This window comes from Ranitomeya variabilis, chromosome 7 (assembly GCF_051348905.1).
Source record: "Ranitomeya variabilis isolate aRanVar5 chromosome 7, aRanVar5.hap1, whole genome shotgun sequence".
In the NCBI taxonomy this organism is placed as follows: Eukaryota; Metazoa; Chordata; class Amphibia; order Anura; family Dendrobatidae; genus Ranitomeya; species Ranitomeya variabilis.
The window spans coordinates 7601245-7624512 of NC_135238.1; the positions used below are offsets into that span (position 1 = coordinate 7601245).

Here is a 23268-nt window from a genome sequence, read left to right on the forward strand (position 1 = left end):
TACCATAGCCCCCCTTAGCGGCAGAGCATCAGTACTGCAACGACCAGGACTCTGGGGCGCTGCACTCCCCCCCGGTTAAATCCAGTACTCCAGGACTGGGAAGAAAACAACAATACAGGTTAGCAAAAAAACATACAATTTTAAAATGCAGTAACAATAAGCAAGTTTGAACAGAGCTTCCCTTTATGGGAGGTGAGGACTCTTGAACGTTACAAAACATGGTTAAATATTATAGCAACATGCTATAAATAACTTACTTTACCCAACCGGGTATTCTACATAGTGCAAACCTTGAACCATAATTTAACATTGCCTTTAAGGACGTACACACTGATTCCACTAAAGACCTTCTCATTAAACATTATAAAACTGAGCAACTTTTCTGCATTCTCCTACTTTATGTCTGCAGGACCGCCTGTCCTAACTGCTCCAGACCTACTGCCTCTCCTTTCTATACAGGACCGCCCCTTCTGCCCGGGCCTACTGCCCTTCCACTACTATACACAGTATAGAACATATCATTTTTCCTTCAGTTCAGATTCACTGAGCCATTCTCATATGGCTCCAAGGAGGACTCACTAACTAACCCCATACGGGTTCACTTTCTGTCCTCATTCTTCTATCAACATTATTAAACATTTCTGACAATTAACTAGTTAGTTACATTTAACTTCTACACATTAGCATTATTACTCTCTCTTTCAAAACATCATTGCCACTTTACTGTCTTAAGGCAATACTACTCATAAGTGCAACAGGTAAACATCCCCTTTAAGAGGGGACCAAGTCTTTATGAGGTAGCGCAACTTCTCCAGCTACCAGTCCGTACACAGTAAGGACTCCGGTGCGGGTTCCAAGAACCGTATCTTCGCAAAGAGTCCTTCTTGTATGTAAAACCAGTAAGGAGCACCTTTAAGAAGGTGCAAACTATTTACAAGGAGTTTGTATCATGCATCGTTCATGACTCCAGCAGTTTCTTAATAACGGAGCAAAAAGGTAGAAAATCAACCAAAAAGCAATAGAGATCCCGGGTCAACAAAGGGATCCCTTTAAGAGTTAACCCTGGACGGGTTTAGCAGCAACATAGCAGAAAACAAGCAGGTTGATGAACTATGTACATATAATGCAGAGTTTTAAGATCTTACTCTTGTGGTGCAGAAGGTGGTTTCCTTCCGGGCCTCACCAGACCAACGGGTCGCGCTGCCGATCCAAGGAGCGGTTCCTGTCCCAGCAATGACAGGATCCCTCGCCGTGATGCCCTCCTCACTGATGAGCCAGCACGCCCCCGAGGTACATGGTGGGTCCGGGTTCCCCGCTGCTCCGCAGGGACAGGTTCCGTTGCCTTTTCAGCAGGAGGTTCGTCTTCTGATGTTCCGGCAGCGGCTTGCAGTGCGACGCACCGCTGGACACCCCGAGCTATCCAGCTGACCTCCCTCCTCCATCTGGTGTAGGTCACAGCGTCGCCTGGCTCCAGGTCGTGAGCGAACCTCCCTCCGCAGGGCTCCACTTCCTCCCGGTCTACACGGACCTGTAGCGGCTCCCCAATCTCCTGTATAACTCCCCTTCCGTGTCGGGAGTTAAAGGACACCACTACACCCCAGTGTGACGGCGGGGTTTCTTCCACGCTGGTCAAGTCAATCTGGGCTGCAGGCTGGGGCCGGCTCCGCCACGCCGTCATCAGGCGCCGCAAGTGTTTGGCCTCCGGCAGGATTCTCATGCCCTGCGCCCGCAGCGGACCTTCAGCCGCGGCCGGGTTGGGAGGAGCAGGGAACACCGGAGACAGGCGGACCTCCTTGGGCTGGCCCAGCCGAGCGAGCACACGGGCATCAGCCTCCAAGCGGCGTGCTATCTGTCGGGCCTCGGCTGCGGCCACACACTCCTCGGACATTTGCCAGTTGGGTCGGCCCATCGGTGGTTCCTTGAGGGCCAGTCCCCGCAACGATGGCGTCTCCGAGGCTGTGTCCGGTGATGCGGCTCCATGCCGAGTCAGGTCATCCCCACGCGGTGCTCCCGGCGTCGCCATCTTTATCTCCTCTCCAGCATCTTCTTCCCACGGTCTCTTTCGTGGGCGGCCCCGTCTCCATGGTCTCCACCCTCCAAACAGGATAAGGAGGCGGACCTCAGCGGTTGACGGACACGTCCTCAGGACACAGAAATATTTAGACTGGGCGGCCATTGTCCTTCGCGCTCTCCATCTTGTCTACGCCCACTCCACGCCCCTCTTCTTCTCCTGCGCTTCTCCTTAGCGCGGTAATGGCGGCGGTTTTGGCGGTAATCCTTGTGGTAATGGCAATACACAGTCTTTGCAATAAAGTACAGTCCAAGCACTATAAATCACAGTTCCAAGGCACACATGACCCGATTCTTCAGGCTTAAGTAGATCCTGTTCGTGACGCCAAGTTTCTGCAGCGCCCCCACCCGCCGCAGGGCCGAAGGGGGGACCCGGTACCGGGCCTCTGAGTCTCTGTTCTGGGGTTGTCACGGTGGCTAGACCCGGCCCGTGGCCCTGCCTGCGCGGGGGCGTTCAGTGAATGAGTGGGGAATGGTGGGGTAGTTGTGAAGTGCCGGTCGCAGTAAATAACGAGGACACCAGGTTGCAGTCTCTTTACCTCTTTACTGAAGATTTCTGAGTCCTCAGTCCGGAATACGGTCAACCAGGCTGCGCAAGTCCGGCCAGTCCAATGGCACCTCCAGAGTTCCCTTTGCAGGTGGAAATCTGTGCCTTCCTGCTAGCGCTATGTGTTGTGGTCCTCCCCTGCTGTGCTTACGGGATAGTCCCCACAACTGTTGTGTCTGTTTCTCGTGTTCCCTCACAACTCGATTAGATGATGTTCTGCTAATCCTCCGTCCCTCCCTGATGTTACGGTTGGGACGCACCCATATGACGGGTAGGCTCGGAGCTCTTCCGGGACCCTAGAGTCGCCCCTCTCCACAGGTTGCCCCCTATGTCTCCTTAGGTGATTTGGGTGAGACAGCCCGCCTGTGACTGACTGTCCTGCCGTTGGTTTGAAGTATTGCTTGGAGCTAGATATATAAATACTTCCTCGGCATTCCGGCCGCCGGCTGTGCGCCTCAGTAGGATGTTGCCTCGGTCTTACAGCACGACTCCTACTGGTATTCTCCTTCTTGCTTTGATCTCGTTTCTCACTCAGCACAATCTATCTCGCTTCTGATCCTTTCTTAGGGCACCGCCGCTATCCTGAGCAGGCACGGTCCCGTTACGTTCTTTCTCATTGCCAGGCCTCTGTCAGGATCCCACCCCTGACAGGGACCCTACCGAATCTTCCCCCACAACACCCTCTGCCACAAGGTGTTGCCTGGTTCCAACCCAGTCAGCTTTCTTTCTAACTTCCTGCCTGACCCCCAGTTTTACCCACAAGGTGAGGAGTGGCCTAATGAATAGAACCCTTAGCTCCCCCTGGAGACCCGCCTGTGAAATGTATTGGTGTATGTGATACCTGGTCAGATGAACTCCTTCAGTGCCATCAGACGTACCATAGCCCCCCTTAGCGGCAGAGCATCAGTACTGCAACGACCAGGACTCTGGGGCGCTGCAATTGTGTGATACCGGAGAAGGACCCTCTTACAACTGGTGGCAGCAGTGGGATCAACAGAGTGCAACCAAATGGAGAACCACCCAGAGAGTGAATGCGGACCATATCCAGTTTACAGGAGAAAGCCAGAGATCTGGGCCTAAACTGCCAGGGACTGACTAAAGAGGCCTTAATTGACCTACTGGTGGGTGCTATCCAGGCCACCTGCTCCTAGATGTCTAACAGACAAGCGCTGTAGACCACCACAAAAAGCCAGTAGGAGGTGTGGTACAAAGAAGGGATAGTGGTTTTGGGCCCTGGCGTCTCTGAGGAGTATAAGGAGGAGGCTTCTCACCTAGCATAGTGGAGAAAAGAAGCAATGGAACCTAAAATAGAGAGTATTGTGATTTGGAGTGTAAACCAAACGATTCGGGAGTTTGTACGAATCACCTTGACGGACTGCAAGCCTTTTGATGAGGCTTCCTGAGATGTGGAGGGCTCTTCGAGGACTTTGAGCAGCAGTGGGCTGTGATGGAGGTGCCCCACTCTGGCTTATTAGTGGGACTCCTGAACGGAAGCGTGGCGGAGTCTTACCGAACCAATGACTCATTGCTGAACCGGGATTATAATAATCTCAAACGGACTATCCTGGATCACCATGCTATCACCCCAGACTCATATAGGGCCCAGTTCCGAGACCTCCCATGCACCATCGGGGGATGCTTTAGGATGTATGCACATAAGATGTCCCAGGCGTGTCGGAGATGGCTGGAAGCAGAAAAAACCTTCACTGTGGAAGATGCTATACAGGCGTTCCTTATAGAACAATTTCTTGCCAAGTGCCCCGCAGAGGTACGGGTATGGGTCGCCGTGCACATTGGATAGAGCTGCAGCCCTGGCCGATGAGGCCCTTACTATCTGACCGCAATTGAGGAGGCTTCTGGACAATAAACCTGTCTAGTCCTGTGCCCCGACCCCCTCTGGTGATATCTGCTCCCTCTGCCCACCCACAGGCAGGGACAACCACACGTTACAATCCTGGGCCTCAACAGTTTTGACCACAACCTGGAGGAATCACATAGAGGAGATGTTATGGGTGCGGGCAACCTGGGCACCAGCAATCCACCTGTGCCCCACGCACCCACACCTCATCTGGCGCATCTTGTGCACTCTATCTCGCCTGAGAAAGAATTAATAATACCACCCCCACCAGAGTTGATCACCGACTTCGGCAGCATAGATACCCCTTCAGTGTACGGCCTCCAGCCTTTGTCCCCAAGCTACCCAGCACAAGGTCAGCTGTAGGATGTCTTAATTGATGAATACATAGTGTTGGGATTTAGAGACACCTGGGCATTCCTGATTATCGCTCACCCCCATGTGGTTTGACCGGAGGCAATTCAACGTGGCACCAGAATTCCCATTGTCCTGGTGGGGGGTACACGCAAATATATACAGCGAGCTTTTGTGCATTTGGATTATGGCTATGGGAAAAAGCTGTGCTGTTGGAGTTATGGGAGGACTTCCTGCAGATATCCTCCTTGGAAACGACATTGGGGGTTACAGTGCCATTTTGTTTGAGCCATCATCCAACAAGAAGATCCATAGACTCCCTCAGGATGGCCTACCCTACCACTGTACAAAGAATGATCAATAGTTGAGCAATGTGGACTAAAGTGAGGAGGCAAGAGGTCTATGTGAACCTGATGGCGTGCTCACTTATTAAAAGGGGGAAGAGGTTGTGATGGTGTGTAGGGTATCATTCTGTCTATGTTCATATTTTTACTGATTTTAGGAGTGCTGTACTGTTGCTCTTTATCATACTGTGTATTCCCAGTCTGGTCTAGAGTCTTAATTAACTTACATGAAGTCCGATAATTGAATTAGATCAGTTACTATCTGCAGCCTGAATGTGCCCATGCCTCTTGAGGAACCCCTGCTGACTTTTCCTCACTGTCCATTCATGACCCCTCTGCTCTCCAAATGCTGCAAATCACACCCTGTACTGCCTTGATCTCTGAGGCACAGTTCCCAGGTCTGGGGCCTGAAAACCCTCCATCCAGTCTGGCCACCCCTGTATATAAGGAGGGGCCTGAGGAGGACATACAGAACAGTAAGGTATATCCTTTGTGGGATGCTGATGCTGAGGCCAGCACCGCAGAGAGACTTGGAGAAACTCTGATTACCCTGGGAACTTCTGCTGGAGGATCCTATACAGAGAAGTATCTGGAGCGATACCGATCTCTAAGCGGAGGATTGTGACTCTCATCTCTGGGGACATTTATCCCGTAACTGGACTGTATCTGTGTTCCTGGACTATTTTATCCTCTCTGTGGTGGATTGTTTTATGGAACTTTAGGGTTGCATGTAATAAACGTTTTTGGACTGTTCACTCATCTCTCGCTCTGTTTATTGTGTGATACGGGAGGAGGACCTTGTGACAAAAGTGATGGGTGGTCGGTCAACAGATATTGATGATAAAGGTGACGGGCGGTCACCAGATATTGATGATGGTGGTGATGGGCGGTCACAAGATGTTTATTATGGAGGTGACGAGCAGTCCCCAAATATTGATGGGATTTAGATTTTTTTAGCTCATTTACTTTACATTTTGTTAATTGATAAGAATGATTGTTTGACACTTCAAAACTTCACAAATGGCAAATAATTTTGCCCATCCCTGGGTATTACTGTGCAGCATGCTGAGTGGAGGTCTCAGCGTCACTTACCATCACTCTGTATATTTCCCCAGCCGGTGACCCAGCACTCCATGCCACAAGGGAAAGTGACGGAAGCGGAGGGCAGGCATATGGGCTGGATGTAGTTGGTGTAGGTGACCGAACTGGAGAGCTTGACTAAAGCGATGTCATATTCATGTCCTTCACTTGAATATTTCGGATGGTTATAAACAGAGTCTATTTTCTTCGGGACACTTTGCGGATTACCCTGTGACAGTTGGTATGCCCCCAGATGCACCTCAGTGTTAACGATGGGGAGAAGCCTGAAATATGACCAGAGACAAAATGAGGAGTTGTCCAGTTACGTGGTGACTTATTGGCCAACTTATATGCAATTTACAACTCCGCTCTACTGATTAATCCTAAGGCTGTGTGCACAGACTGTTGTTGAGGCTCGCAGAAACACAATGGGTTTCTAGTGCTAACCACTTGGGGAAATGCTCCATCTTTGGTTTGTATCCGCAACATCTTTTTCAGGTGGAATCTGCTGCAGAAACTGCCTGAAAACTCTATCAGAAGACTCCAAAAAATATGAATATACGGTAAGCATTTCTGTGTATAAACCATTTTCCGTGCACATGTTCAGGCTTTTGAAAGTCTTTTAATCAATTTAGATTTCTAAAACAAGTGACTTGTCCATTCTTCTGACACTCTCCTCTCGGAAGACACTTTGCACTTTACGACTGTCAGGCACCTGTTTCTCAGCACGTGACTTGGGGTTGCACCTGCAAGGGTTAATCTATCTCCTATCTCTCAATCCAGCATTCAACCTCTGTCCTATGCTGTAATGGGAGCATAAATCACACCCTGACACAGTCCATACACCCCGTCATACACGCTGCCACCACTCACCGAACACATGGGCGATGAGTCCCGGAAATATTACTAATACTGTCTGCCAATCATAAGGCTATGAATTTTTTAGAACATGCAAGGTTCAACTTATTAAAGTTTTAAGCTTTAATAGAAAAGGTACAGTGCTTACAATAAAAAGGGTATAAAAATATGGAAATAAAAAGTGACATACAAATATGCAAAACAGTTATAAAAATAAATGGGAGAAAACTTACAGAAATATCTAACTTTGTAGTCTGCTTTCTGCTCCCTGAGGGGGGAATGAATATGGAATGGAACACATCAGCTTGGCTCCCTCAGTCTGTGAACAACTTTCTTTGTGTGTAGGCCTAATTTATAGAGTCAACCTGGAGGTCAAATTTCTAGACCAGCCTCTCAGGTTGATATTATAATTGCTTTTTTATTTAATGGACCACGGCTGCTCCACCAATGAATATATTAAGTTCTCTGAAATTCTTTGTGTCAGTTCTCACAGATGGATAGTGTCAGGCTGTAATTGACATCTTTCTTCAAAAGAGCCAGAAGGTGTGAAAATGTTTCCCCTTCTTCCTGGTTCTTAGCAACACCCCCTGGCGAGATTGGAGACAGTAGACTGCCTTCTCAGGATAACATACGGTGTGACCTTTGTGAGACCTTTGTGAGTCTCAGGACAGATGTTAAATTACTGCTAGTCACACATTCATACCTATACATATATCACTACAACAACACAAGACAATGGAAAAGTTCAAATAAAGCCCAGAAGAAGACGAACGTCTTATGGAGCGTTTATCATTGTTATTTAATGAAAAAACTACCGCAAAATGACAATAAAAAATATGCCACAAAAACCATGGGAAAACTGTAAAAAAAAAAATAATTAGAAAATCACTCTGGAAGCTTCGGAGAAAAAAAGAAACAAAAAACAATTCAGGAAAAGAAATCCACAGTTTTCTGAAACGTCCTTTATGTGAAAATCTTCACCTGAGTTTAATAATAGCGGTGTGCACAAAGCCTTGGTGGTGTTTTTGGTGGAGTTTGTTCCCTAAAGTGTTTTGCAGCGTTCTGATTGGACAGTGCCTAATTCGGAGCGGATTTCATCAACAGTGACTTTGAAGCATTGACTGCCATGTCTCTTTTTCACACCTGGAACCCTTCCAAATCTGAAGCTGAAAAAACACTCAAAAGACCGAATACATCAACAGCAGAGTTGTCACACACAAAAAAATAAATAGAAAGGGTCTTTCAAGTATTTTTGAAGCAATTTTTCAGACAGTTTTTTGAAGAGGACTTTCTCCGAAAAGCTCCTAAAAGCTCCGCTAAAGAACAGGTTCCCTCGCCTCCCTGTGTTACATTACTTGAATCTATCTGTATCCCTGGGTTTGACCATTGTAACCCCACCCAGTTCTGGAATGAGTTGTAGCCAGGATAGTACCGCGCTGTGCCACATCGGCAATTCTTGGTACCTCTTGGCTTTTTTGAAGGCCACATGGTTGGAACACTTGACCTAAATCTGACCATTAGGCCTTCAAATAAAAGCTGACCGACAAGAGCATTGGAGGAAAGGGCCAAGACATGAAGATGATAAAGCCTTCAGACATTCTGATAAGTGGTTTGTGACGAGATTCACGTAGAGAACTTACGGTTCGAAGCAATGAGCGGCACTCAGCACCCACTGGCTGGAGATCAAGGAGCCACCACAGAAATGGGTTCCCAGATACTGTATACTAGCCTGCCAGGGCCACTGTCCATCTACTGCATCTGAACCCCCAACGATCCGGCTGGAGAAGGCTGGAGATCCGCACACTGGCTGAGACGTGGTGGTGGTAATGGCTGCAGAGAAACAGAGAATCAATGATACTAGAGGGATTAGAAAAAATAAGACAAAAGGCAATGTGGAGTGTGCACGCAGTATTATTGTGCAGTAGATGTATCTATGGGTGAATAATGAATATTATACAGTGAGTGTCCATATATTACCGGACTGTGATGCAGAAAAAGACCTACCGGTGAGGAACCAAGATGTCGACATGAAGAACTGGATGTAAAGTCAAAATAAGAGGAAAGTCTAAAATAAAGAATTTCTTTTCATCAGTATCTTATCTAAGAGGAGGCCAACACCACAAAACCTTTGAGGACCACTGGAGCATATCCCACCCATGAGTTACCGTGAGGCCCATGTTCCCTGGTGTCTTGTGTCTCTTCTACAGATGTGTGCATTTACTGAAACCATCGGATACAGCGCCTGCCCACGTACCTGTGGACCCTCCAATGCTGTGTATCTTTCCTGCCTGACATTTCCTTTAGGCATAACATGCACCAACATGTGTGGAGCGAGATTACAGCTATGACGAGAAATATGATTTTGGGGTTCTCTGGCGCGGGATGTCTGGACCATGTGTCCACCCAGGGATTAGCATTTAATGTGCAGCTTGTTGAGGATTTTATTAGCATGTTTCAGCATTGATTCCTGAGCTCGGGGAGAATTGATTTAATGTCAATCAAACTCTTGTGGAATTGTTTCCGCCACCAGATCAATCTGCGGTTTGCCTTCCACATTCCTAAACCTCTGTTTGCATTAGATAGCTAGAATGGCGTTGGATGCAATGTGAGGAGATGTCAGGGGGTTAGACTTTTCTTTTTGGAATAATTGGAAAATTTGTAGCACTTTCATTTCACAGCGATTTGATTTGCTGCAAATCAAAGTTTAGGGCAAAATTCAGCAAAACTGACGGATGTGAACTCCAGAAGATCCTCTCTTCTCTAGTAACGATATCTGAATGACGGCAAAGATTGGCAGAGAAGGGTTAACAGTATCCTCCCATATAAGAGATGATGGCACATCAGGCCGGGCATACACACATATATTTGGGGCACATATAGTATATCGCGGGCACATATAGACATGGCATATGGTCGATGGTATGGCCAATTTAATTAGGTCATTATTGTCAGGTTAGGGTCCCGGCAGAGAAGGTCGCCTTGTTGTTGCTGTTGGGCACATGAAATGGCCAATGTATTCGCTAAGTAACATCATCTTTTAACTTTCTTCCATGGCAGTAATGCAATTACAATTTCATATATAATTTCCAAGTTCTCCTGGAAGAACATTTACATTTCTTCATAAAACTTTATGAGAAAAAACTGTTCTCTGCCTCTCAGTACTGGGAAACTGCATTCACTGAAGACAAAGTTTACATATGAATCAAGAAGTTTGATAAAGAACGATCTGTCCGGGAGGAAGAAACATTTTTTTTAAATTCTAATAAGATATTATTTGCACGTACTAATGATTTATTTAAAAAAAAAAACAGAATTGATTTTATTACAATTTCTTTTGTCTTTTTACCCCACCACCTTCCCATAAAAGACGGAACAAGGAAAGCTAAGTAGCTATCCAAAGGGCAGCCGTGGTGGAAACTTTCCATTGTAATACCAATAATACTTTTATAATAAGAAACGCAGAAAAGAAAATATTTGCGTTATTTTTATTTACATCGTGTATCAATCCTCATAATACAAAGTGTTCTCTGTACTGTATGGGATGTTACAATGACAGGGATGACAATACATAGTAGAATTGTTTACTGGCTTATAATGTAGTAGACGTCACCTGCAGTCCTATGTAACACCACAGATAACACAGTGATAACTCTCTGAGTACAGATAATGTAGTAGATGTCACCTGCAGTCCTATGTAACACCACAGATAGCACAGTGATAACTCTCTGAGTACAGATAATGTAGATGTCACCTGCAGTCCTATGTAACACCACAGATAACAGTGATAACTCTCTGAGTACAGATAATGTAGTAGATGTCACCTGCAGTCCTATGTAACACCACAGATAGCACAGTGATAACTCTCTGAGTGCAGATAATGTAGTAGATGTCACCTGCAGTCCTATGTAACACCACAGATAACACAGTGATAACTCCCTGAGTACAGATAATGTAGTAGATGTCACCTGCAGTCCTATGTAACACCACAGATAACACAGTGATAACGCTCTGAGTACAGATAATGTAGTAGATGTCACCTGCAGTCCTATGTAACACCACAGATAACACAGTGATAACTCTCTGAGTACAGATAATGTAGTAGATGTCACCTGCAGTCCTATGTAACACCACAGATAGCACAGTGATAACTCTCTGAGTGCAGATAATGTAGTAGATGTCACCTGCAGTCCTATGTAACACCACAGATAACACAGTGATAACTCTCTGAGTACAGATAATGTAGTAGATGTCACCTGCAGTCCTATGTAACACCACATATAATGTAATAGATGTCACCTGCAGTCCTATGTAACACCACAGATAGCACAGTGAAAACTCTCTGAGTGCAGATAATGTTATGGATGTCACCTGCAGTCCTATGTAACACCACAGATAACACAGTGAAAACTCCCTGAGTACAGATAATATTGTGGATGTCACCTGCAGTCCTATGTAAGGCCCCTATATGTGCAGACTCTTACCCACATGTAGGACTGTCAGCACATGGAGCAGGGTCCTTTGCATTTCTCCGCTTTGCTGCCTTCTTTTGGTTCCTTGCAGCTCCACAGATATATGTGTTGTGGGAGGGAAAGTTCTTAAACTTTTGACTATCTGGAGACTTTTTTTTCTTTTATTGCCTCTTTGTATAATTTACGATATATTATTAATGACTATTCACATGTGAGAGTATGAAGCAAAGTCCCGTCCACACCCATCACCTTTGCATACTCATCAATGGCCGATATCAGTCTTCGTAGGTTTGTTCCCTCATGGAGTTGTTGTAGAGGTGTAACGAGGAGTTCAGCACAGGAGTGAGGGCCAAAACTCATCTGAGTGGGCCACTACCCAGGTAGCCATGTTTACAACTACGGAGACCCTCATTATGGTGGACGATAGGGGATGCCTCAGGAGACGGCCCCGCTGTTACTAAGACCAATATTCCTGCCATACGGTGACCATATAGTCATGGACACTGATCCTGCAGAACATATTGGAGGTTACAGTAAAGTTCCACACAGCCTCTTACAGATGACGTCTTTTTATCTAGTCCAGAACTCTATGACGACTTCTCCACCAAGTGCTAGGATGTCTCGTGAGTTTCCCACAAATAGCTAACATGTTCCTTCATGTGATCATGGAAATGTCTTATCCGTATATTTTATCAAACAGAGCATAGAACAGATCACAAGTTGAATGTTGGACATATTTCTATTTTACTTGAAAAAATAACTCATTGAGAAATTGATGTCGGAGACACAACTCAAAAGAGTGGTGCCGGGCTGTGTCCACTTCCATGCCCAGGCAGTGTCCACCATTGTGCTCTGGTCATGTCCACCATTGTGCCCAGGCTATGTCCACCATTGTGCCCGGGCCATGTCTACCATTGTGCCTGAGCTGTGTCCACCATTGTGCCCACGCTGTGTCCACCATTGTTCCCGGGCCATGTCTACCATTGTGCCTGAGCTGTGTCCACCATTGTGCCCAGGCTGTGTCCACCATTGTGCTCTGGTCATGTCCACCATTGTGCCCAGGCTGTGTTCACCATTGTGCCAGGGCCATGTCTACCATTGCGCCTGAGCTGTGTCCACCATTGTGCCCAGGCTGTGTCCACCATTGTGCCCGGGCCATGTCTACCATTGTGCCTGAGCTGTGTCCACCATTGTGCCCACGCTGTGTCCACCATTGTGCTCTGGTCATGTCCACCATTGTGCCCAGGCTGTGTCCACCATTGTGCCCGGGCCCTGTTCACCTTCATGCCCTGTCAGTGTCCACCATTGTGCCCGGGCTGGCTCCACTATTGTGCTGGGGCCATGTCCACCTTCATGCCTGGGCAGTGTCCCCGATTGTGCCAGGACCTTGTCCACCATTGTGCCCAGGCAGTGTCCACCTTCGTGCCTGTGTTGAGTCTGCCATTGTGCCAGTGCAGGGTCCTCCTTCGTGCCTTGGGCTGTGTCCACCATTGTGCCCAGGCATTGTTCACCTTCATGCCTGGGTTGAGTCCACCATTTTGCCCGGGCAGCATCCATCTTCATGCCTTGGCCTGTGTCCACCATTGCGCCTAGGCCGTGTTCACCTCCATACCTGGGCCGTGTCCTCCTTTATTTATTGTCTGTGTCCACCATTATTCCCAGGCTGTGTCCACCATTGTGCTGGGGCAGTGTCCACTTTCGTGTCTGCGCCATGTCAACCATTGTGCCTGAGGTGTGTCAACCATTGTGCCCGGCTTGTGTCCACTATTGTACCTGGGCTGTGTTGACTATTGTGCCTGGGCCGTGTCTACCATTGTGCCCGGGAAATGTGCAGTGTCCTCTCTTCTTCTTACATCGGTCTCTAAATGTCAAGGAAGTGAGGAGACAATTGCTATAATTTTGGAGAGGAACACTGTCCTGTTCTGATCTGATGTCGGATTTTCGCTGCTCCTCAGTCCAGGGTCGTCTTTGCCAGACTTCAAACTTCCTCCTATAACAAATCCCTCTCCGGTAGGTGACAATGGTTTAGCTTTAGCCTACGATGGATCTTTGGATTATCGGTTCTTAAGTACAAAAACCTTTTTGGTGAAGGAAACAATTTTTTTTTCTCCTATTTGTCTCAGTTGTACAATTTGCAGGTAAGATTTCACAACTCAAACTTTTCACACCTTATTTCCTGCCGGTAAATGAATAACTAAAAACACGAAATCAGAAATGTGAATATGAAGCAAAGTCTCCGTCTCCACCCATGGATTATGACTGATAACCACTCTGGATAGGGGACTTAAAGAGAACCGGCCTGCAGGTGTTCACATACAGGAGTACAGGAATGGCTGTTTAGGTCCATGTCCCCCATTAAAATGATGCAATTTGTTTGTAGAGATCTGATGTAACAGATCTAAATGAGAAGTCATATGCAAATCAGCTAAAAGTGCACTGGGGCGTGTCATTACACTTGGACTATTTCTTCAAAGTTCATTGACAAGCTCCTATTGCACTTCCAACCTAATTAGCTTATGGCTTGTCCGCTAGATTTCTCATAATTGTCATATTGGAGATTTACTACAATGTATTACTTTTAGTGGGAGCAAATACCTACATGGTCACACCATCACCGCAACATGTAAAACCGCACTCCCTGCCAAGGTCTTACCTGATATGTAGAGTTGGACATCAGTAGTCAAGAACATGTAAGATGAGTCCTGGCCACTAATGGCCTCACGTGTGTCTCTCCTTACTTCTGATTACAAGCAGGACCAAGGCTAATGTTACAATCTACTGTAGATTTTATTTTAAAGCTTAGACTCTCATTCTTAAAACTACATTAATTACATTATTGGGGCAAAACATCAAGTTTTTTAAGAAATTGTACCAAAGTTGTGGCTATGAACAGGGATTTGACCTGGTGTTTCATATTGTTTTCATAGAATGGAACCAGAAAACCCATCTCTTAAGGAAAGCCTACAGCCTGCAATAACCATTCTGCCGCCTCACCTCTACCCGAGCTGCTGCCTCACCAACCACCCGAGCTGCCGCCTCACCACCCACCCGTGCTGCCGCCTCACCACCCACCCGTGCTGCTGCCTCACCAACCACCCGTGCTGCTGCCTCACCAACCACCCGTGCTGCTGCCTCACCAACCACCCGTGCTGCCGCCTCACCAACCACCCGTGCTGCCGCCTCACCAACCACCCATGCTGCTTCCTCACCAACCACCCGAGCTGCCGCCTCACCACCCACCCGTGCTGCCGCCTCACCACCCACCCGTGCTGCCGCCTCACCACCCACCCGTGCTGCCGCCTCACCACCCACCCGTGCTGCCGCCTCACCACCCACCCGTGCTGCTGCCTCACCAACCACCCGTGCTGCTGCCTCACCAACCACCCGTGCTGCTGCCTCACCACCCACCCATGCTGCTGCCTCACCAACCACCCGTGCTGCTGCCTCACCACCCACCCGTGCTACCACCTCACCACCCACCCGTGCTGCCGCCTCACCAACCACCCATGCTGCCGCCTCTCCAACCACCCGTGCTGCCGCCTCACCAACCACCCATGCTGCTGCCTCACCAACCACCCGTGCTGCTGCCTCACCAACCACCCGTGCTGCCGCCTCACCAACCACCCGTGCTGCCGCCTCACCAACCACCCATGCTGCTTCCTCACCAACCACCCGAGCTGCCGCCTCACCACCCACCCGTGCTGCCGCCTCACCACCCACCCGTGCTGCCGCCTCACCACCCACCCATGCTGCCGCCTCACCAACCACCCGTGCTGCTGCCTCACCAACCACCCGTGCTGCTGCCTCACCAACCACCCGTGCTGCTGCCTCACCAACCACCCGTGCTGCTGCCTCACCACCCACCCATGCTGCTGCCTCACCACCCACCCATGCTGCTGCCTCACCAACCACCCGTGCTGCTGCCTCACCACCCACCCGTGCTACCACCTCACCACCCACCCGTGCTGCCGCCTCACCAACCACCCGTGCTGCCGCCTCTCCAACCACCCGTGCTGCCGCCTCACCAACCACCCATGCTGCTGCCTCACCAACCACCCGTGCTGCTGCCTCACCAACCACCCGTGCTGCTGCCTCACCAACCACCCGTGCTGCTGCCTCACCAACCACCCGAGCTGCTGCTCCCCCAACCTTCTGTCTCTACCCCAGTATCCTGTAGAATGTAAGTCCACAAGGACAGGGTCCTCTCCCCTCCGTACCAGTCAGTCATCATAAATTTGTTTACTGTAAATGATATCTATAACCCTGTATGTAACCCCTTCTCATGTACAGCACCAAGGAATTAATGGTGCTATATAAATAATAATAATAAATAATAGAAAATATGGCACCTCGCGTCATGTGAGAGGTGAAGCTTCTGGTCCCCAAGAGACCTCATGTTTTCACAACAACCTGCAGTATTCGCCTTCCCGTGTGACCATGCTGGGACCTAATAAAGCTACTGAGAAGTGTTAAGGATTGTAAAGTGGAGGCGGATGTCTAAAGGTTCAAGATGATGTTTTAAACGCTGTATTGCAACATGGGAGAGCAATTCACGGCACTCCCCAGCCATGACGACAGCCAAAACGGTCGAGATTTCTGGTGCTGGCCAGTAAATGTGGCAAATTCTGCCACTTGAAAGTTCAATTGTTTTCCGGGCTCCCTGGTAAGGTAGATCCTCTAAGCCGTAGGCATGGATGAGCAGCACTGAGAAAGGCGATAGTGCAGTGGAGTGGGTCTTGAAGGATGGCACATGGTTCAGTGAGGACCAGGATAGCAGGATTTGCAGGATGTTAGACCGACAAGTGGAGAAGGAAGCACCAGATTATGCAGAGACAGCTGTGAGGATTCCCATAGAAACTATAGATATAAAGCAATACTGAACATGTAGCAGGTTTATAGTTAATACCAGAGATGTATGCAAAATAGATCTTTTATCAGGAAATGGGTTAACTGCAGGATAACAGTGAAGAATTCGCAAACTTGTTTGCAGAGCTGCTGTTCACACATAAATAGTTTAAATATATTGGCATACTGGTAACTTGCTTGCAGAGTTGCATTACCTTGATGGCAGGGACTGAAGTGTTAATAGAATGGAGAACAGCTGAAAGAAGTTGGAAATAAGGAGGCCTGATTGTAGAATGGTAAGTGTGGGTGACACCTAGATGAGCTGATCTGAGATTGTAAATAGGACTGGTAGTAGAAGAATGTAAATCAGGAATAGCAGAGGAAATAATTAGACACCTGACTTGAGCTGAAAATAATAGGAGGAGAAAAAAATTCCTTACAAACAAATGAAAGCTGAGAATTATTCTTTAAATATTCAGGCACATATGGAGAGAACCAGAGACACAATACTGACTGTGTCAGAGGGAGAAGGAAGCAAGGTCTGGCACAAGAGCCAGGACTGGAAACAAATGGCTTCTTTCTTTCTAAGGAAAAAATGGGGCTTCAGATAAATTACAGCTAGAGAGAGAGACCCTCGGTATTCTGTGGAGCAGAGACAGGTAGAAAAGGGCTGTTCAGCTGAGATAAAAGAAGTCTAGGAGCCACTGTGTGTCGGGAGGAGCAAATGAGCACATTGGGATAGAGAGGTGGGACTGGGAGCCAAGTGTTGGCCGGATCTAGGAAGCGGCCATGAAAAGATACTGGCTAGCAAGACTGGACCGACGTGCGGCACTGGGAAGCCAACTGGCTATTGTTAAGTAATGTGCCGCCACTTGCAGCGGTCAAGACTTTACCTCTGTTCCAAACAGAAGCTTTGATACCAAGAGCCATGGCTGCTGCTCTCTGCAATCTCTGTTATCTGGTTTGTACAGGAATGAAAGTCTCTCTTAGGCTGCTTTCACACATCAGGTTTTTGCCGTCAGTCACATTCCGGCAAATTTTGAAAAAAAGGGATCTGTCAAAAGTTGCCGCCAGGTCCATTTTTTCTCATAGACTTGTATCATCGTCGGATTGCGACGGATGGCCTCACGTTTCATCCGTTTTTTGCCGGATCCGTCGAAAATTATTTATCTGGGGCTGGAGACTACGGACATAGTAACGTTTTTTGTGTCCATCGAAAAAACGGACGGCGTTTGCTAGAATAGAAGCCTAGTCTATGGCGCCGGATCTGTCAAATGATGGAATCCGGCAATGGAATTCGTTTTTTTTTTAACTGAGCATGCTCCGATTCTTTTTAGGATCCAATTAGCTGGATCAGCTAGTTGGATCCAGCAAAAAAACGGATCCGTCACATCAGTTTTTCACAATCTTCGACGGACCTGTTTTTTTTTCAGAATTCGACGGATTGTGACTGATGGCAAAAAACTGATGTGTGAAAGCAGCCTTACTGTCCTCCAACCAATGTTTCCAAAGATATGCATCATCCAGAGGTAGACGGTCACCAGGGGAACAGTCACCAGAGGAGACACTTGACAGGTTTGTTTTCACCTATGCTTTGGGGCGCTGTTGCCTGCCTTGGCCAGTGAGCCGCTTAAAGAGGAGAAGACCCACACTTACATACTGGCTTCAGTCAGTGGTACATGTATGGTATACTCCCGATATATAACCCTGATGGAGGCTGCATAACATGGTGTCAACAGAGACCAACGGGGCAGTTTGTTCCTTCCCATTTTCTGTACAGAAACATATCCATCCAGGATAGGCCTGTGAGTTATACGTAGGCTCCTATGTTAACCCTAAAACAACTACATAGCATAACTTTATGTTATGTGGTTGAGGCGCGTGTATGGAGTGGGCTCAGGAGCTGAGCCTGCACCATACCAGACATACGCCGTCTGTGTTACGCATCCAACATTTTGCTATTAGAAAAGTTTGCTCTGTCCACTGCTATTGCTTAATGACTTGAATGCTGCACTCAGTTTCTGACAGTTGCATTTAAATATGCGTATCGGCTCCCATTGGCGTCTTCGATGAGTTGTCAAGGCAGTCGGTGGATCCTGAAAACCACTGTTGCTGCCATCTCGGTCCTCCTGTGAAGCTCACCGCAACTTCACTGTAACCTGCAACACTGCAGATTGCAGAATATACAGGTCCTTCTCAAAAAATTAGCATATAGTGTTAAATTTCATTATTTACCATAATGTAATGATTACAATTAAACTTTCATATATTATAGATTCATTATCCACCAACTGAAATTTGTCAGGTCTTTTATTGTTTTAATACTGATGATTTTGGCCTACAACTCCTGATAACCCAAAAAACCTGTCTCAATAAATTAGCATATTTCACCCGACCAATCAAATAAAAGTGTTTTTTAATACCAAACAAAAAAAAATCAAATAATAATGTTCAGTTATGCACTCAATACTTGGTCGGGAATCCTTTGGCAGAAATGACTGCTTCAATGCTGCGTGGCATGGAGGCAATCAGCCTGTGACACTGCTGAGATGTTATGGAGGCCCAGGATGCTTCAATAGCGGCCTTAAGCTCATCCAGAGTGTTGGGTCTTGCGTCTCTCAACTTTCTCTTCACAATATCCCACAGATTCTCTATGGGGTTCAGGTCAGGAGAGTTGGCAGGCCAATTGAGCACAGTAATACCATGGTCAGTAAACCATTTACCAGTGGTTTTGGCACTGTGAGCAGGTGCCAGGTCGTGCTGAAAAATGAAATCTTCATCTCCATAAAGCATTTCAGCCGATGGAAGCATGAAGTGCTCCAAAATCTCCTGATAGCTAGCTGCATTGACCCTGCCCTTGATGAAACACAGTGGACCAACACCAGCAGCTGACATGGCACCCCACACCATCACTGACTGTGGGTACTTGACACTGGACTTCAGGCATTTTGGCATTTCCTTCTCCCCAGTCTTCCTCCAGACTCTGGCACTTGGGACCACTTAGCAACAGTCCAGTGCTGCTTCTCTGTAGCCCAGGTCAGGCGCTTCTGCCGCTGTTTATGGTTCAAAAGTGGCTTTACCTGGGGAATGCGGCACCTGTAGCCCATTTCCTGCACACGCCAGACTCAGTCCACTGCTTCCTCAGGTTCCCCAAGGTCTGGAATCGGTCCTTCTCCACAATCTTCCTCAGGGTCCGGTCACCTCTTCTCGTTGTACAGCGTTTTCTGCCACATTGTTTCCTTCCAACAGACTTACCATTGAGGTGCCTTGATACAGCACTCTGGGAACAGCCTATTTGTTGAGAAATTTCTTTCTGGGTCTTACCCTCTTGCTTGAGGGTGTCAATGATGGCCTTCTTGACATCTGTCAGGTCGCTAGTCTTACCCATGATGGGGGTTTTGAGTAATGAACCAGGCAGGGAGTTTTTAAAAGCCTGGGGTATCTTTTGCATGTGTTTAGAGTTAATTAGTTGATTCAGAAGATTAGGGTAATAGGTCATTTAGAGAACCTTTTCTTGATATGCTAATTTATTGAGACAGGTTTTTTGGGTTATCAGGAGTTGTATGCCAAAATCATCAGTATTAAAACAATAAAAGACCTGACAAATTTCAGTTGGTGGATAATGAATCTATAATATATGAAAGTTTAATTGTAATCATAACATTATGGTAAATAATGAAATTTAACACTATATGCTAATTTTTTGAGAAGGACCTGTAGTACGAAAGATGAAACAATCACAGGTTCAAGCCTCCTAAAATACTAAACAAATAAAGTAGAAAGTAAAGTTTTAAAAATAGAAAGATAATTTAAAAAAAACTATGAAAAAAACAAAAAACAAATAAAAATTACATAGCCTCATTTTGCGATTTTACAAAGAGACATAATAAAAAAATAAAATAAAATAAACCTCGAATCATTTGGCCTGTAGAAGTTTGATCCATCAAGACATTAAATAATTTTTAATTAAACGCCAAAACGGAGTCAAAATGCAAGAATGACTTTCTATTGGTCACTGCACTCCCCACAACAAAAAGCAACAAAAAGAGATCAAACCCTTGTATGTAATTGGCACCAAATGCACCGTAAGCTCAGCGTGCAATAAACCAACCCTCACGTAGCGCCACTGATGGAAAAATAACAAGTTATGGGTCTCAGAATCTGAAAAAATTGGGGGGTCAAAGTTCTCTTTTTTTTTTTTACCTCTAAAATATTTTTTTACAAGTCTGCGTTTGGTGTCGTCGTAATGGTATCGACCAGCAGAATCTTATGGCCTGGTCATTTCTATCACATAATCAAAACAATGCAAGAATAACATTTTTTTGATCATTTTTTCACACTTGGAATTTTCCTCCATTTTTCAGTACAACTACATCTTGTCCAGGAAAAATAAACATGTCCCATATGGCTAGAGGTCCAGAAAAATAAAAATGTTATGGCTCTTGGAGCAAAAACAGGTAATGTAAGCTTATGGACATGGCTTAGTGTTGAGACATGTTGGAATCTTTCCTGGCACATGCACCAAAAGTCACAAATGTGATGTGTTACTCCCCTCCGGGACCTGGATGCAGAATGTCACTGTCCCCATTTATTGTGAACATTTTATATCACACTCCAATGTGTTGTAGTGGCTGTGATTGCACCACTATTTGAAGGCCCATTGATGATCTGGGAACCTACGGGGACCTGAGCTCTACATGTGTTATACAGGATAATCTGTGGTCGCACTGGTCGGTGTTCCCCTCTTTTTATTTAGTCATGATGGGCTTTGTCCAACTTTGTTTTCCGTGTCATTGTCTACTTTGTGCACTCTACTGTTGTGGGCTTAGTTCCCCTTCTCTTCCATACATTATGTGGGCTTGGTGCCCCCTCTCTTGTCCATGATTCAGTGGGCTTGGTGCCCCCTCTCTTGTCCATGTCTCAGTGGGCTTGGTGTCCCTTCTCTTGTCTATGGTTCAGGGGGCTTGATGCTATGTCTTTTGTCAATGTCTCAGTGGTCTTGGTGCCCCCTCTCTTTTCTATGTTTCAGGGGGCTTGGTGCCCTCTCTCTTGTCTATGTTTCAGTGGGCTTGGTGTCCTCTCTCTTGTCCATGTCTCAGTGGGCTTTGTGTCCTCTCTCTTGTCCATGTCTCAGTGGGCCTGGTGCCCTTTATCTTGTCTGTGTCTCAGTGGGCTTGGTGCCCTCTCCACTGTTATTGCCTCAGTGGGCTTGGTGCCCCCTCTCTTGTCTATGTTTCAGGGGGCTTGGTGTCCTCTCTCTTATCTATGTCTCAGTGGGCTTGGTGCCCCCTCTCTTGTCTATGTTTCAGGGGGCTTGGTGCCCTCTCTCTTGTCTATGTTTCAGTGGGCTTGGTGTCCTCTCTCTTGTCCATGTCTCAGTGGGCTTTGTGTCCTCTCTCTTGTCCATGTCTCAGTGGGCCTGGTGCCCTTTATCTTGTCTGTGTCTCAGTGGGTTTGGTGTCCTCTCTCTAGTCCATGTCTCAGTAGGCTTGGTGTCCTCTCTCTAGTCCATGTCTCAGTGGGTTTGGTGTCCTCTCTCTAGTCCATGTCTCAGTGGGTTTGGTGTCCTCTCTCTTGTCCATGTCTCAGTAGGCTTGGTGTCCTCTCTCTTGTCCATGTCTCAGTGGGTTTGGTGTCCTCTCTCTTGTCCATGTCTGCGTGGGCTTGGTGTCCTCTCTCTTGTCCATGTCTCAGTGGGCTTGGTGTCCTCTCTCTTGTCCATGTGTCGGTGGGCTTGGTGTCCTCTCTCTCTTGTCCATGTCTCAGTGGGCTTGGTGTCCCCTCTCTGTTGTCCATGTCTCAGTGGGCTTGGTGTCCTCTCTCTTGTCCATGTCTCAGTGGGCTTGGTGTCCTCTCTCTTGTCCATGTGTCAGTGGGCTTGGTGCCTTCTCTCTTGTCCATGTCTCAGTAGGCTTGGTGCCCCCTCTCTTGTCCATGTCTCAGTGGGTTTGGTGCCCCCTCTCTTGTCCATGTCTCAGTGGGTTTGGTGTCCTCTCTCTTGTCCATGTGTCAGTGGGTTTGGTGCCCCCTCTCTTGTCCATGTCTCAGTGGGCTTTGTGTCCTCTCTCTTGTCCATGTCTCAGTGGGTTTGGTGTCCTCTCTCTTGTCCATGTCTCCGTGGGCTTGGTGTCCTCTCTCTTGTCCATGTCTCAGTGGGCTTGGTGTCCTCTCTCTTGTCCATGTATCAGTGGGTTTGGTGTTTTCTCTCTTGTCCATGTCTCCGTGGGCTTGGTGTCCTCTCTCTTGTCCATGTATCAGTGGGTTTGGTGTCCTCTCTCTTGTCCATGTCTCCGTGGGCTTGGTGTCCTCTCTCTTGTCCATGTCTCAGTGGGCTTGGTGTCCTCTCTCTTGTCCATGTATCAGTGGGTTTGGTGTCTTCTCTCTTGTCCATGTCTCCGTGGGCTTGGTGTCCTCTCTCTTGTCCATGTATCAGTGGGTTTGGTGTCCTCTCTCTTGTCCATGTCTCCGTGGGCTTTATGTCCTCTCTCTTGTTCATGTCTCAGTGGGCTTTGTGTCCTCTCTCTTGTCCATATCTCAGTGGGCTTGGTGCCCTCTCTCTAGTCCATGTCTCAGTAGGCTTGGTGCCCTCTCTCTAGTCCATGTCTCAGTGGGCTTGGTGTCCTCTCTCTTGTCCATGTCTCAGTGGGCTTGGTGTCCTCTTTCTTTTCCATTTGTCAGTGGGCTTGGTGCCCCCTCTCTTGTCCATGTCTCAGTGGGCTTGGTGCCACAGTTTCATTCTCTTGTGTCTACTGAGTTGAACTTACCAATATTTAAACATTTTATTAAAGGAAGATACAGTAAAAGAAAGAGTATTTCTTTTTTTATTACAAATTTATCAGCTTTCTT

General features: G+C 47.2%; 1 pseudogene across 1 annotated transcript in view; it reads right to left on the reverse strand.

Annotated features, from left to right (window-relative positions):
- The window catches only part of LOC143785251 (transmembrane protease serine 9-like), a 64079-nt pseudogene that overhangs the window by 36661 nt on the left and 4150 nt on the right, over nt 1–23268 (reverse strand). Inside the window, exons 5-7 of the transcript XR_013217960.1 lie at nt 11590–11745; nt 8749–8938; nt 6263–6534 (exon numbers count right to left, since the gene is read on the reverse strand). The product of XR_013217960.1 is annotated as a transmembrane protease serine 9-like (transcript). The remainder of the gene's footprint in view (nt 1–6262; nt 6535–8748; nt 8939–11589; nt 11746–23268) is intronic.